The following is a 16,182-nucleotide window of genomic DNA, read 5'->3' as shown; positions in this document are numbered from 1 at the left end:
AGAGAGAGAGAGACCACAGCTTTGGATAGGTCAAAGCGTTTTACAGGCGTTTCAGTACATTTAAAGTGTCGGCACTGCTGTAACGTTGGAAATGTGGCAATCCAACTGTGCACGCCCCCACAAACAGCGACGTGATAATGATCAGATCATCTGTTTTCGTGAGGTTGATTGAGGGATAAATATTTACCAGGACGCTGGTGTTAACTTCCCCCTTCTTACTGGGATTCATTTCTGTAAGTGACCTGAGTTTCACTCCAAGTGCTGCCAAATGCCAGAGTCCTGACTCAGGGTTGCATTTTGTTTGCATTCAGACTGTGCCGGCATTGCAATAACCCTGTCAAACCCCACAAGGCCACTTGCATCTTTCTTCTCAAAAACTTGTGAACCAGTTGGTACTTCCTTATTTTTCTGCATTCCATCACTTCTTTAATGCATCAACATTTGAATGAAAGTGTGAAAGAAGCATGATTACATTTGTTTTGTCAGCGAGATCCTTTTGTGAGCTCCCTTCTCTGTTATCCTCAGATGAGTACACACAAGAGCAATAAAAAATGAGTGAGAGTGGGGTGCAGGGGGAGGTGGGGGGGGGGGGGGGGCATTCCTACTAACGTGAAAGACAAAATACTGTGGATGCCGGAAATCTGAAAGTGCTGGAAGTACTCAGCGGGTCAGGCAGCATCTGTAGAGAGAGGGAAGCAGAGCTAACATCCTCGATGATAATTCACAACCCTTGTAGTTGACAAATAATTTACTGCGATGATGTGGTGGTGTGATTACACCACACGTGTGCTTGCATAAGCAGCCAGCTTAATCAAGGGTTCACGCACCCCGGACATTCTCTCTTCCACCTTCTTCTGCCGGGAAAAAGATACAAAAGTCTGAGGTCACGTACCAACCGACTCAAGAACAGCTTCTTCCCTGCTGCTGTCAGGGAAGAAGAATGGACTTACCTTGCATTAAGTTCATCTTTCTCTACACCCTAGCTATGACTGTAACACTACATTCTGCACTCTCTCCTTTCCTTCTCTATGAACGGTACGTTTTATGTGTAAAGCGCGCAAGAAACAATACTTTTCATTCTATCGCAATACATGTGACAATAATAAATCAAATAAATAAGCAGACCTGTATGAACCCAGCCAGAGTCACGAGGCTGGGCACCCACCCATTGCAACTGGCTGCATCGGCTGAAATAGAGCCCCAGATTCCTTCCTTCAGCAAAACACAACATGAATTGAAATGACACCCAGAGCTTCGGGAATTGTCTCCAAAGCAGTGAGTGCAAACTCTCGGAACAAATCTGCAGTCTCCAGGAATGCAAGATTAAACTGGGACACTGCTGGAGAAAAATCATCGGGACATTAAAAAATACTGCGGGTGATTCTCCGGCCCCCGCCCGCACAGGCACAAACCGCGTTCTGGACGGAGGGACCATTATGCGATTTGCGCTGTGGAGAACCCCTTTTGGGATCCCCTCCACCACACACGCCCCATGCACAATGGCGACAGCACCTAGTTCACGACCAGCCAGGGCATGGACAAGATTAGTATATTCAAATCATAATTGATATATGCATTACCGGGTTTTAGCCAGATTCACTTGCCTCCCGGTATTCACCGACCGATCGGCACAACGGGAAGCCAATTGGAATGACTGCTGATCTCCACAAACTGAGAGCAAGGGTGATGAACACATGGGGGAGGGGAGGCGTTCTGAGACCACTGGAGTCCCTGGGTAGTCAGGGACATGACTGGTCAGTGCCCTGGCACCCTGGCACTGCCAGGTTGGTATTGCCAGGTTGGCACAGCCAAGGGGTGGGACCTGGATTGGGGCATTAGCGGGGGGGGGGCCTGAAAGAGGGGGAGCCTGAAGGGACTGGAGAGGAAGGCATGGGGGGAGGGTGCGGGGGCTAAAGGGGGCGGGCCCTTGGTGACCCCTTAGTGGAGTTTCACACATTGGGAGGGGTGGGGATAAGGATCGCCGGTAGTGGTGATTGGAGGGGGGGGGGCGGGGGGGCGCGGGAAAGGCCTGATGCCAGCGTGTGGGGGAGAGGGTGTCTTTTCCGGTGAGTAGGCGGCGGGGGGGGGGGGTGTCTGTAGGGTTGTTGAGATCCCCAATCTCCAGGCAGCCGGTCTTTCCCGCATCTTTAGGTTCTGCACAATCTCTTTGCCGGTGGGAATCACTCCAAGCTCTAAAGGAAATGACTAAGTGTCACTAGATTGTGATCTGGATCGCACTGACCCAGTCAGCAGGAATCGCACCACTTTTCCCACTGAGGATAACACTTAGAAATTTATTTGGAAGAACTGCATCCATTGTTTTTGATGTGGAGATGCCAGCGTTGGACTGGGGTGGGCACAGTAAGAAGTCTCACAACACCAGGTTAAAGTCCAACAGGTTCATTTGGTAGCACGAGCTTTCGGAGCGCTGCTCCTTCACCAGGTGAGTGAAGAGTTCGATTCACAAACAGGGCACATATAGAAACAAACTCAATTACAAGATAATAGTTGGAATGCGAGCCAAGTCCCGCACACATGAGGACGGCCTCAACCTGGATCTTGGGTTCATGTCACACTATCTGTAACCCCCACAACTTGCCTGGGCTTGCAAAATCTCACTAACTGTCCTGCCTGCAGACAATTCACATCTCTTTAACCTGTGCTCAACCCTCTCTCCACTCACATTGTCTGTACCTTTAAAGACTTGATTACCTGTTAAGACTCATATTCCAACCATTACCTTGCAATTGAGTTTGTGTCTATATATGCCCTGTTTGTGAACCCAACTCTTTGCTCAACTGATGAAGGGGCAGCGCTCCGAAAGCTCGTGCTACCAAATAAACCTGTTGGACTTTAACCTGGTTTTGTGAGGCTAGTTACTGTGCCTTTTTTTTGTCATTTCCGTTGGGCATTATCTTTACCAGTTATAAAAGTATTGAAAATGGGGGAAAAAAGACAGTGGATGTGAGCATTGTGGGTCAGGCCAGCATTTACTACCCATCCCTAATTTCCCTTCAGAAGGTGGTTAGTCAAGAGCCTTTTTGTTTTCCAATTAGTGTGGGAAGACACAACCTACACCCATCACAATATCAATTCATTAACTTTAAACAGGACTGAATTCATGGTGGCAGGGCTTCACTGAGTGTGTGTGTGTGTGAGTCACACAGTGTCAGCCTCAGAATGAGGAGTGAAGTGAGTGAGGAGAAATTTCTTCACTCAATGGGGTGGTGAATCTTTGGGATTTGCTGCCCCAGAGAGCAATGGATTCTCAGTCGTTGAGTATATTCAAGACGGGGATGAATATTGCCTACACTTCCCGCTGCCGCGGAAAAGCAGCCAGTGTAATTGAGGACCCCACGCACCCTGGACATTCTCTCTTCCACCTTCTTCTGTCGAGAGAAAGATACAAAAGTCTGAAATCACGCACCAACCAGCCGTAGAACAGCTCCTTCCCTGCTGCCATCAGACTTTTAAATGGACCTACCTTATATAAAGCTGATCTTTCTCTGCACCCTAGCTATGATCATAACACTACATTCTGCACTCTCTCCTTTCTTTTTCCCGTGTACACTATGAATGGTATGCATAGTGCACAAGAAATAATACTTTTCACTGTATCCCAATACATGTGACAATAATAAATCCAAAGGGAGGCACAGTGGCACAGTGGTTAGCACTGCTGCCTCACAGCACCAGGGACCCTAGTTCGATTCCTGGCTTGGGTCACTGTCTGTGCGAAGTTTGCACATTCTCCCCATGTCTGCGTGGGTTTCCTCCGGGTGCTCTAGTTTCCTCCCACAGTCCAAAGATGTGCGGGTTGGGTGGATTGGCCATGCTCAATTGCCGCTTAGTGTCTGGGGGTTAGCTAGGGTAAATGCATGGGGTTATGGGGATAGGGCCTGGGTGGTTGGTGCAGACTTGATGGGCTGAATGGCCTCTTTCTGCACTGTATGAATCAAATTGAATATATTTTTCGATACTTTGGGGATATTGGAAAGTTGGATCAGTGAAAAGTTGGACTTCAGGTAGAAGTTTAGCCACAAACTTACCGAATGGCTGGAGGGCTGAATGGTCTACACCTGTTGCTAATCTTATACTTCCTCAACCATGTGTTTGGGCCAGAATTGTAAGAAATTCTTCTCTCCCTTTCTTTCTCTCTCTCTACCTATTGGGGCCCCGATGCATAGTGACTTTGGACCGCTCCAATCCAGTCCCGGGAGTTTGTGAGCACAAGGCACAAGCTAAGTGGCACAAATGGTCATTCTCGCTCTGAGGGATAGGTTGGTTTGTGTAAGAATCTAAAAGCACACTCATGAATTTGCTGCCGAATTTGGTCAGTTAGTGCCTCAAAGGTTGGAGTTTTGAGCGATGGGGGGCCACACCCAATAAGAGCAGGATTGGACCTGTGCAAGCTAACTTCACACACATACACAACACGTCTGCCGTGACTGTTGGTTCTGCAAAGTCCATCACCACTTTGTTTTTGTGCAGGAATTTAAACTACAAAAGTTGGCATGGTGACGCAGGAGATCTGAATACTTTGTCAAATGTTTGATCAAAGAACATATGAAAATAAAGGATTATTTGCATCAATGCTTCAGAAATCCTGATGAACTCATCCTCATTTTGTTTATAATTTCACTAACTTTGGTTCCTGGAATTTCTAACGCCCCGTGTGCCTTGAAAAGTATTTCTTGCCTGCGACGTGTTCTGGAGCACCCTGCACACTTATAAAACTCCCCCTTCTTTAAGACAGTCCTTACATGCAACGATTATACCCAAAGTTTGGATTTTAATCTCCTTCTGCGGCTTGGGCATTTTGTTTTAATAATATTTCTGCGAATCGCCTTGGGACATTTGACTATGTATATCTAATTACAAGTTGCAGTTGTGGCATACAAATTCTTCCTTTATATTGAGTGTCATTAAACCTGGATTTCCTAGAAAGGGTGCCCAATGTTTTTACACAGCTAAATCTGTCCCTTTTAACCCAGTGGGAGACTTGCAGATGTTGTTTTGCTTGGGCCTAATGAGTCTTACACTAGGAATAGGAAGCCAGACTTAGAAGCTGAGACACTGGCCTCCCAGAAACTGAATTCAAAACCCTACATGAAAAGTAGCTTGAAAAGTACAGATGCTTGTACTTTTTGTCATCGAATAAGGACTAATTACCAATAATGTTTACAAGATGGTGAAGATGTTCCCTACTGAGGATTCTTGGGATTAAAGTTACTGATATTAGCAGGCAAACATTTAATACATTAGGTTGACATTCATTTTATTTGTCATGGGATTTAAGCATGACGGACAAGGCAGCGTGAGAAGGTAATGATGAGCCAGCTTCTTGAACTGCTGCAGTTCCTTTCATGTAGATTGATGCTGGGTAGTCCATCCAGTTCTATTTTTATTTGACTTTTCTGTAGTTGTTTGATACAACTGCATGGCTTAGAATCATAGAATCCCTACAGTGCAGAAGGAGGCCATTCGGCCCATCGAGCCTGCACCGACAATGATCCCACCTATGCCTTATCCCTGCAACCCTAAATATTTACCCTGCTAATGTCCCTGACATTAATGGACAATTTAGCATGGCCAATCAGCCTAACTCACACATCTTTGGACTGTTGGAGGAAATCGGAGCACCCGCAGGGAACCCACGCAGACACGGGCAGAATGTGCAAACTCCACACAGACAGTGACCCAAGCTGGGAATCGAACCTGGGTCCCTGGCGCTGTGAGGCAGCAGTGCTAACCACTGTGTCACCATGCCGCCCTGATATTAGCAGGCAATGGTTTGCTGGGCCATTTCAGAGAGTGTTATATATTTTTAAAAGGGTTGTTTTAAGAGCTGATCACATGATTTAGATGTGTGCTCAGGCTGCTGTTTTACTTCCAGATTTGTACTTGATACAGCATCGAGAGCAGCTCCTCAATAAAACCTGTTGTGTGTTTGTGTGAATATACGTGTGCAAACCAAGTCTTTTCTTTTTCTGTTAAAACCCACAACTCCTAACATAGTTAGACCATTACAGAGGGCAATTAAGAGTCAACCAAATTGCTGTGGATCTGGAGTCACATGTAGGCCAGGTGTGGTAAGGATGTCAGATTTCTGACCCTAAAGGATATTAGTGAACCAGATGGCTTTTATAACCATCTGGCAATTTCATGAGTATAATTCCTAAGTCTAGTTTCTTATTCCAGATTCATTAATTCATTGAATGTCCGTTGATGGCTGAACATTGCTTGGCACCTTTCATGACTTCTCAGGTTCTGAAGCAGTCTGTTTTCATATGCAGCAAGACCTAGATGACATTCTGGTTTGGCTCGACAAATATTTGTGCCAAACAAGTGGCACGCAATGACCATCTCCAACAAATGGGAAGATAACCATTACCCCTTGACATTCAATGGCATTACCATCACTGAATCCCCCACTATCAACATCTTGGGGCTTGTCATTGACCAGAAACTGAAGTGGATCAGCCGTATCGATATTGTGGCTACAAGTACAGGATAGAGGTTAGGAACTTTGCAGACAGTTACTCACCTATTGACTCCCCAAAGCCTATCCAAGACGTAAGTCAGGAGTGTGATGGAATACTCTCCACTTTCCTGGATGAGTGCAGCTCCAGAAACACAAGAAGCTTAACACCATCCATGAAAAAAACAGTCCACTTGATTTAGACCCCATCCATGACCTTCAACATTCACTCCTTCCACCACTATACACAGTGGCAGCAAGATGCACGGCGGCAATGCACCAAGGCTCCTTAGGCAGCACCTTCCAAACCCACAACCTCTATCACCTGGAAGAATAGGGGCAGCAGATGCATGGATACACTGCTGCCTTGCACCACCTGCAAGTTCCCCTCCAGTCACTCAACATCCTTTACTTGGAAATATATCACCGTTCTTTCGCAGTTGCTGGATCAAAATACTGGAACTCCCTCCCTAACGGCTCTGTGGGTGTACATAGAAACGAGAAGCAGGAGTAGGCCATTCGGCCCTTCAAGCCTGCTCCACCATTCATATTGATCATCAAATTCAATATCCTGATCCTGCCTTCCCCCATATCCCTTGATCCCTTTAGCCCCAAGAGCTAGATCTAATTTCTTCTTGAAATCAGACATCGTTTTGGTCTCAACTACATTCTGTGGTAGTAAATTCCACACATTCACCACCTTCTGGGTGAAGAAATTTCTCCTCACCTCAGTTCTAAAAGGTTTACCCCTTATCCTCAAACTATGACCCCTAGTTCTGGACTCCCCCACCATCGGGAACATTTGTTCTGAATCTACCCTGTCTAACCCTGTTAGAATTTTATAAGTTTCTATAAGATCCCCTTTCACTCTCATTCCGGTGAATACAATCCTAATGGACTGTCTCTCCTCATATGACAGACCTCCATCCCAGGAATCAGCCTGGTAAACCTTTGTTGTACTCCCTCTATAGCAAGGACAACCTTCCTCAGATAAGGACACCAAAACAGCACACAATACTCCAGGTGTGGCCTCACCAACACCTTGTGCAATTGCAGCAAAGCATCCCCATCTCTATAACATGAACCAGATGATCTGCAGCAGTGCAACCTTTTCAAGGGCAACAGATGCTGGCAATGCCAGCGATGCTCTAATTACATGAAAGAATGAGTAAATAAACTTGTGATGACAAAAAGACAGCTCGTGAATAGGAGAACGACACAAGTTGCTACATGATTTGCACCACTGGGACTTAGAGCTGCCACTGAACAAAACTGACAATGAGTTATCCGGAAAGGGCTTTGGGATTTTCCCAGGCCATGAAAGGTGTTATAAAAATGCAGATCTTTCCTTGATATTTCAGAAGGGGTATCTCCAACTTTTGTTGCAAGCTCTAATTTACAATGACAACCCGTCTTTCTCTTTTAGACTTGAGCCTAGCATGCTTTATCTATCAGTGCCTGTTTTTAAAGGGTGGCACAGTGGTTAGCACTGCTGCCTCACAGCGCCAGGGACTTGGGTTCAATTCCTGGCTCGGGTCACTGTTTGTGTGGAGTCTGCAAATTCTCCCCGTGTCTGCGTGGGTTTCCTCCGGGTGCTCCGGTTTCCTCCCAGTCTGAAAGATGTGCTGGTTAGGTACATTGGCCATGCTAAATTCTCCCTCAGTGTACCCGAACGGGTGCCGGCGTGTCGCGACTAGGGGATTCTCACAGGAACTTCATTGCAGTGTTAATGTAAACCTACTTGTGACACGAATAAATAAACTTTAATTTGGAGCAATTTTATTTTCGTTTGAATTGCAAAATGCTGTGTTAATTTAATTCTACTGATCCTCGTGCTAAATGTGGACAGTGGTTTGGTGTCTGATGGTTCCTGTCAGTCATCGGAGCTAGGTTTTTGATTTGATTTGATTTATTATTTTCACATGTATTTACAGTGAAAAGCATTGTTTCTTGCGTGCTACATAGATAAAGCATACCGTTCATAGAGAAGGAAAGGAGAGGGTGCAGAATGTAGCATTACAGTCATAGCCAGGGTGTAGAGAAAAATCAACTTAATGCAAGGTAGGTCCATTCGAAAGTCTGACAGCAGTAGGGAAGAAGCTGTTCTTGAGTCGGTTGGTATGTGAACTCAGACTTTTGTATCTTTTTCCTGACGGAAGAAGGTGGAAGAGAGAATGCAGGGAACTCTACACCTCTTGCACTCGTCCACTGTTTTCTAGTGAAGCACAAGTCCTGGCATCAGTGGTTGAACTCTAGGTTTGAATATAGCCCAAGACAACTTACCAGCCACACAGACTAGTTTGCCAAGAACTCCCACAGCTTTAATTCCCACTCTGCAGCTATGAAAAGCATGTTCCTGAAAGGCATGTATGAGTAAAACAACCAGCATTTAACTGCTGCACTTAATAAGTCTCCAAAGGGAAACCACTTCAGTTGTGACTTACAACATTTTATGGTACTCATTGGAATTTTTAACAAGTTCAGTCGTTATCCTGCCTGATTGTTTTTGGGCATGTGGTTTCATCAATTAGAGCTTTCAGCTTCATGAAAGGATCACTTTAGTTTTATGCAGAATTACCTAAATTTACAGCACAGAAACAAATAATTCGATATCCATGCTCCCCACAAGGTTTCTTTGACCTCCCTATTGAAATATCTTCCTACTGGGCAGGACGGTGGCACAATTCTAGCCTCGGGTAACTTTGGTCAGTCTGTTGGGTGAGTTTGCACATTCTCCCCCGTGTCTACGTAGGTTTCCTCTGGGTGCTCTGGTTTCTCCCCACACTCCAAAGATGTGCAGTTCAGGGAGATTGGCCATGCTAAATTGCCCCTTAGTGTCCAAAGATGTGCAGGTTAGATAGATTGGTCATGCAAAATTGCTCTTTAGTGTCCAAAGATATGCAGTTAGATGGATTAGCCATGGTAAATTGCCCCTAAGTGTCCAAAGATATGTAGATTAGGTGGATTGGCCATGGTAAATGTGTGGGGTTATGGTGATAGGGCAGGGGAGAGGGCTTGGCGAAGATACTCTGTCAAAGAGTCGGAGCAGGCTAGATGGGCCGAATAGCCTCCTTCTGCGCTGCAGGGATTCTATGATTCTACTTTCTCTCTCGTATTTATTTAGCTTCCCTTTGGTGTTATTCATCACAACCACCTCATAGGACTGTTTCATATACTAACCATATTTCTAAAAAATAAACTTTTTTTCTGAATTCCTTATTGGAGTTTTTTTAGTGACTATTTATTATTATTCATGGACTCTCCCACATATTTTGGTTTTGCCTATGAAGCCAAACATGAAGAAATGTATATGTTCAGATGGAAGCCCTTGGAAACTTTTAAAAAAAATGTTTCATGTGAATCATTATACTGGAAGGAATTAAAGTAACTTCAGGGTTTAAAGCAAACAGGAATTCACTACCATATTTTCAACCATTTACACCAAAATAGCTCTGATTGGATCAAGAACACAAGAAATGGGAGCAGCAATAGACCCCACAGTATATGGAGCCTGCTCCACCTTGCGAAACGATCATGGTTGATCACAAAATCACACAGTTCAGAAGAAGCTCTTCGGCCTAACTCTGCACCAACATGTGAGCAACACCTGACTTTGATTTGATTTATTATTATCACATGTATTGGTATACAGTGAAAAATAATGTTTCTTGCGCGTTATAGACAGAGCATACCGTTCATAGAGAAGGAAACGAGAGAGTGCAGAATGTAGTGTTACATTCATAGCTACGGTGTAGAGAAAGATCAACTTAGTGCGAGGAAGGTCCATTCAAAAGTCTGATGGCCGTAGGGAAGAAGCTGTTCTTGGGTCTGTTGATACGTGACCTCAGACTTTTGTATCTTTTTCCTGATGGAAGAAAGTGGAAGAGAGAATGTCCGGGGTGTGTGGGGTCCTTGATTGTGCTGGCTGCTTTTCCGAAAGTGTGGACAGTCAATGGATAGGAGGCTGGTTTGCGTGATGGATTGGGCTACATTCACGACCTTTTGTAGTTTCTTGCAGTCTTGGGCAGAGCAGGAGCCATACCAAGCTGTGATACAACAAGAAAGAATGCTTTCTATGGTGCATCTGTAAAAGTTGGTGAGAGTCATAACTCACATGCCAAATTTCCTTAGTCTTCTGAGAAAGTAGATGTGTTGGTGGGCTTTCTTAACTATAGTGTCGGCATGGAGGGACCAGGACAGGTTGTTGGTGATCTGGACACCTGAAAACGTGAAGCCACCTAATCCCATTTTCCAGCACTTGGCCCATAACCCTGAATGTTATGATGTGCCAAGTGCTCATCCAGGATGAGAGGCAACCTGCCGCTACCACCTTCCCAGGCAGCACATTCCAGACCGCCACTACCCTCTGGATAAAGTCCCCCTAAACCTCCTGCCCTCACCTTGAATTTATGTCCCCTCGTGACTGACCCTTCAATTAAGAGGAACAGCTGCTCCCTATCCACTCTGTCCATGTCTTTCATAATCTTGTACACCTCGATCCCTTAATCTTCTCTGCTCCAACAAAAGCAACCCAAGTCTATCCAACCTCTCTTCATAATTTAAATGTTCCATCCCAGGCAGCATCCTGGTAAATTTCCTCTGCACCCCCTCCAATACAATCACATCCTTCCAATAATGTGGCGACCAGAACTGCACACAGTACTCCAGCTGTGGCCTCACCAAAGTTCTACACCACTCCAACATGACCTCCCTGCTTCTGTAATCTATGCCTCAATTTATAAAGGCATGTGTCCCATATGCCTTTTTCACTACCCTACTAACATGCCCTTCTGTTTTCAGAGATCTGTGGATAAACACGCCAAGGTCCCTTTGTTCCTCAGAACTTCCTCGTGTCATGTTGTTCATTGAATCCATCCAAATTACTTCTTCCAAAGTTTCAGAAACTCACGCTTTTCAGGGTTAAGTTCCATCTGCCACTTATCTGTCCAATGGACCGTTCCGTCCATATCTTCCTGTAGCCCAAGACACTCAACTTCGCTCGATGGGCTGAATGGCCTCCTTCTGCACTGTAGGGATTCTATTATCCACCCGGCCAATCTTTGTGTCATCCACAGACTTAATAATCCTACCCCCCACGGAGTCATCTATGTCACTTATATAAAATATGAATAACAGGGGACCCTGCACAGATCCCTGTGGTACGCCACTGGCTTCCAATCACTAACGCAGCATTCTGTCATCACCCTCTGTCTCCTACAACTAAGCCAATTTTGAATCTACCTTATCAAATGACTCTGTATCCCATGTGAATTTGTCTTCTTTATAAGTCTCCCATGTGGGACCTTGTCAAAGGCTTTGCTGAAATCCATAGACTACATCGACTGCACTACCCTCATCTACACACCTGGTCACCTCCTCAAAAAATTCAATCAAAATTAAATCATGACCTCCCTCTGGCAAAGCCATACTGATTATCCCTGATCAAGCTTTGCCACTCCAAGTGGAGATAGATGCTCTCCTTCAGAAGTTTCTCCAGTAGTTTCCCTACCATTGACGTGAGACTCACTGGTCTGTAGTTCCCTGGCTTATCTCTACAGCCCTCCTTAAATAGTGCAACCACATTAGCTGTTCTGCAGTTGTCAGGTATGTTCCCCATGGCCAGAGAGGAGTTAAATATTTGGGTCAGAGCCCCTGCAATCTTCTCTCTTGCCTCCCACAGCAGCCTGGGATACAATTAATCTGGACTTGGAAATTTGTCCACTTTTAAGCCTGTCAACATCTCCAATACCTTGTCACTCCCTAAGTCAATTTGCTCAAGAAACTTGCAGTCTCTCTTCCTGAATTCCGTACCTTCACGAATGTGGAGTGTTTGTTTAACATTCTCCCAATGTCCTCTGGCTTCACCCATAGATTGCCCCCTTGGCCTCTAATGGATCTTACTCTTTTCTTGGTTATCCTTTTCCCATTGATATACTTATACATTGTCTTTGATTTTCCCTACTTTTACCAGCCAGGAGCTTTCTCATATCCCCTTTTTGCACTCCTAATTGCATTCTCAAGCTCCTCCCTGCACCTTTCTACTCCACCAATGCCTCCGCTGATTTGCACCCCTTGTACCTGCTAAAAGCCCATTTTGCTTCTCATCATATCCTGAATATCTCTGATCGTCCATGAGCTTGACACTCCTTCCTGTCACCCTAGAGAGAACATGTTGGGCCTGTCCCTTCCCCATTCCTTTGTGAACGACCCCCCCATCCCCCCAACTACTCTTCTGTAGATTTCCCCACAAGTAGCTGTTTCAAGTCTACCTTGGCCAGATCCTGCCTTATTTCACTAAAATCCGCTCTCCCCCAGTCCAAAACCTTTTTTTGCAACTTGTCTATTTCTTTGTCCATAACAAGCTTAAATTGTACCATCGCTATCACTAAAATGCTCCCTCACCACCAACTCAACCACCTGTCCAGATTCAAGCCCCAGAATTAGGTCCAGTACTGCGCTGTTCCTTGTTGGATCCTCTCCATATTGGCCGAAAAACTTCACCTGTGCACATTTCAAGAATCCATTCCATTTAAGCCCAGAACACTGTGTCTATCCCAATTAATGTTGGGGAAGTTAAAATCACCCAATATAATGGGGTGGCACGATGGTTAGCACTGCTGCCTCACAGCTCCAGGAACCTGGGTTTGATTCCTGGCTTGGGTCACTTGTCTGTGTGGAGTTTGCACATTCTCCCCATGTCTGCGTGGGTTTCCTCCAGGTGCTCCGGTTTCCTCCCACAGTCCAAAGATGTGCGGGTTAGATGATTGGCCATGCTAAATTGCCCCAGGATGCATAAGTCAGAGGGATTAGCAGAGTAACTACGTAGAGTTATGGGGAAAGGGCCTGGGTGGGAGGCCGAATGGCCTCCTTCTGCATTGTAGGGTTTCTATGATTCTAATTACCTTATTTGTATTGTTTTTACAGACCTCTGTGAATTGTGCACATATTTACTCCTCAATTTCCTCCTTAATAAACATCTAACAACGTGGCTGCTTCTTGATTGGCCACTGCCGGTGAAAGGCTGCCCGGGGTCCCTCTGTCTGTCCAAGCGGGGTTAGCTTCTGGCTTCCTGCCGCATTAGGAGGACTACATACTCCCTGAGGAATTTCTGACCCTGGACTGGTTTCACTTGCTTGGTATTTGGGTGGGTGGCAGAGAAACCGGAAAGAATTATTCCAGAATATTTTTCTGCTGTTGGCCCTGGTTGGGTTTCTTCTCCCTAGTAGATGACATGGTTCCCAGATGCGGTCAGAAGAGTCTAGTCATGGTGCTCCAGTGTGGGGAAGGCTGGCATTTCCTGCCAGTCATTTTCGTACAGTCTTTCCACGCATGTTTACAGAAGTTGGCACTTTGGCTAGTCAAAATAATAACAGTGATTGAGGCTGCCTTGCTGGCCCATTCCTTAATGTCAGTGGAAAACTATATTACCTGGCCTGAATGAAGTACAGCAAGGGCCAAGGCGTCCTGGAGCTCTCAGACAAACATTACGGTGTTCTTGGATTCCGGTGGAAACACTGCTACACAATACAGCATCTCATGTTGTCATGGTAACAGTCTGGGTGTTTTGTGCATAACTAGGAGTAGGTTACCTGACTCCTGTGTGGATTTTTGCTCCACTTCATAGCAACACTGGCCCAAGTGGTGCTGAAGCTCAAGAAAGCGCTGATGGCAAATGTCCACAAGTTACCTTAGAGAAAAATAACACCATAAGTGGGTGGCATGATGGTACAGTGGTTAGCACTGCTGCCGCACAGCGCCAGGGACACGGGTTTGATTCTGGCCTCGGGTCACTGTCTGTTTGGAGCTTGCACGTTCTTCCTGTGTCTGCGTGGGTTTCCTCTTTTGCTCCCAAATAAACCTGTTGGACTTTAACCTGGTGTTGTTAGACTTCTTACTGGGTTTCCTCTGGCGAGGCGATGGTCTAGTGGTATTATCGCCAGCCTATTAATCCAGAACCTCAGCTAATTTTCTGGCCACCCAGGTTCGAATCCTGTCATGGCAGACGGTGGAATTTGAATTCAATTTTTAAAAAAATCTGGAATTAAGAATCTACTGATGACCATGAAACCATTGTCGATTGTCGGAAAAACCCATCTGGTTCACGATAGGGAAGGAAACCCATCTGGTCCTATAGGGAAGGAAATCTGCCATCCTTACCTGGTCTGGCCTACATGTGATTCCAGAGCCAGAGCAATATGGTTGACTCTCAACTGCCTTGGACAACTAGGGATGGGCAACAAATGCTGGCCAGCCAGCGACACACATGTCCCACAAATGAATATTTTTAAAAAGCTGCAGAAAATGTCCCCTGGAACACTTGCAGATAACACATCAGTTCCTAGCTATGTCGTTCCTGTCAATTTACAGATATTTACAAGAACAAAGAACCAAAAAAATTACAGCACAGGAACAGGCCCTTCGGCCCTCCAAGCCTGCATCGACTGTACTGCCCATCTGAACTAAAACTCCCGACCATTCCAGGGACCATATCCCTCTATTCCCATCCTATTCATGTGTTTGTCAAGGCGCCCCTTAAAAGTCACAATGCAGCAATGTATGACAGTACCCTCAGTCCGATCAGTTGTATTGTTACAGCTGAGCTCAGCATTTCAGAGCACTGGAAGTATATTTGGTCAAAGAAATGGCCTTTTGTAGATGTGCTGTGGCACACTGTAGCTTACTCAGCACACTGTGTGATGTGTTACTCACAAGGCCATGTGCAGTCTGATGCAATAAACCGTAAGTGACTAACTTGAGCTGTAAAATAGGGAACTGAACACCAGTAAATTAGGAAATTCCTCTGAGCGACTCGCAAGTTGTGTTCAGGTGCAGTTTTGAGGTTTCCGTGATCGAAAGCGTACCGCAGGCATGACTTCCTCAAAAAGCTGCATCTGTCTTCTATTATAAGTCAGCTTTTGTCTGTCTGGAATGTTTTGATTAATTAGGTTAAAGATCGTTGGGTTGGTGTCAGCGCCTGCTGCATGCAGATGCATGTGAGGCAGACGGAGGGCCGGAGTGTGCCCTGCGTGTGCAGCAACCAATACCAAGTAGCAAAGTCGTCCTGGCCGAAGAGATTGTTTCCATTGGGGATGGGATAGGATTTCAGAGAGCGATGGGGTGACATGACAGTGATGGGATGGGATGGGGGAAACTGCCAGGGATAAGATTGGCGTAGCATCCTACAATGCAGAAGGAGGCCACTCGGCCCATCGAGTTTGCACCGACTCTCTGACAGAGCATCTTACCCTGGCCCTATGCCTGTAACCCCAAGTATTTACCATGCGAATTCTCCTAACCTACACATCTTGGGACACTAAGGGGAAATTTCGCATGGTCAATCCATGTAACTTGCACATCTTTTGGACTGTGGGAGGAAACCGGAGCACCTGGAGGAAACCCATGAAGACATGGGGAGAACGGGCAAACTCCACACAGACAGTCACCCAAGGGTGGAATTGAAACTGGGTCCCTGGCGCTGTGAGGTAGTAGTGCCAACATACGAAGGTGGATTGCCTGGGATTGGGATTGCCTGGGCAGGGGGTGATTTGATTTATTGTCGCATGTATTAGTATACAGTGAAAAGTATTGTTTCTTGCGCGCCATACAGACAAAGCACACCTTACATAGTGGAGAATGTAGTGTTACAGTCATAGCTAGGGTGCAGAGAAAGATCAACTTAATGCGAGGTAGGGCCATTCAAA

Source organism: Mustelus asterias, chromosome 3 (genome assembly GCF_964213995.1).
Source record: "Mustelus asterias chromosome 3, sMusAst1.hap1.1, whole genome shotgun sequence".
Classification (NCBI taxonomy): domain Eukaryota; kingdom Metazoa; phylum Chordata; class Chondrichthyes; order Carcharhiniformes; family Triakidae; genus Mustelus; species Mustelus asterias.
Note: the sequence above shows the minus strand (reverse complement) of the source record.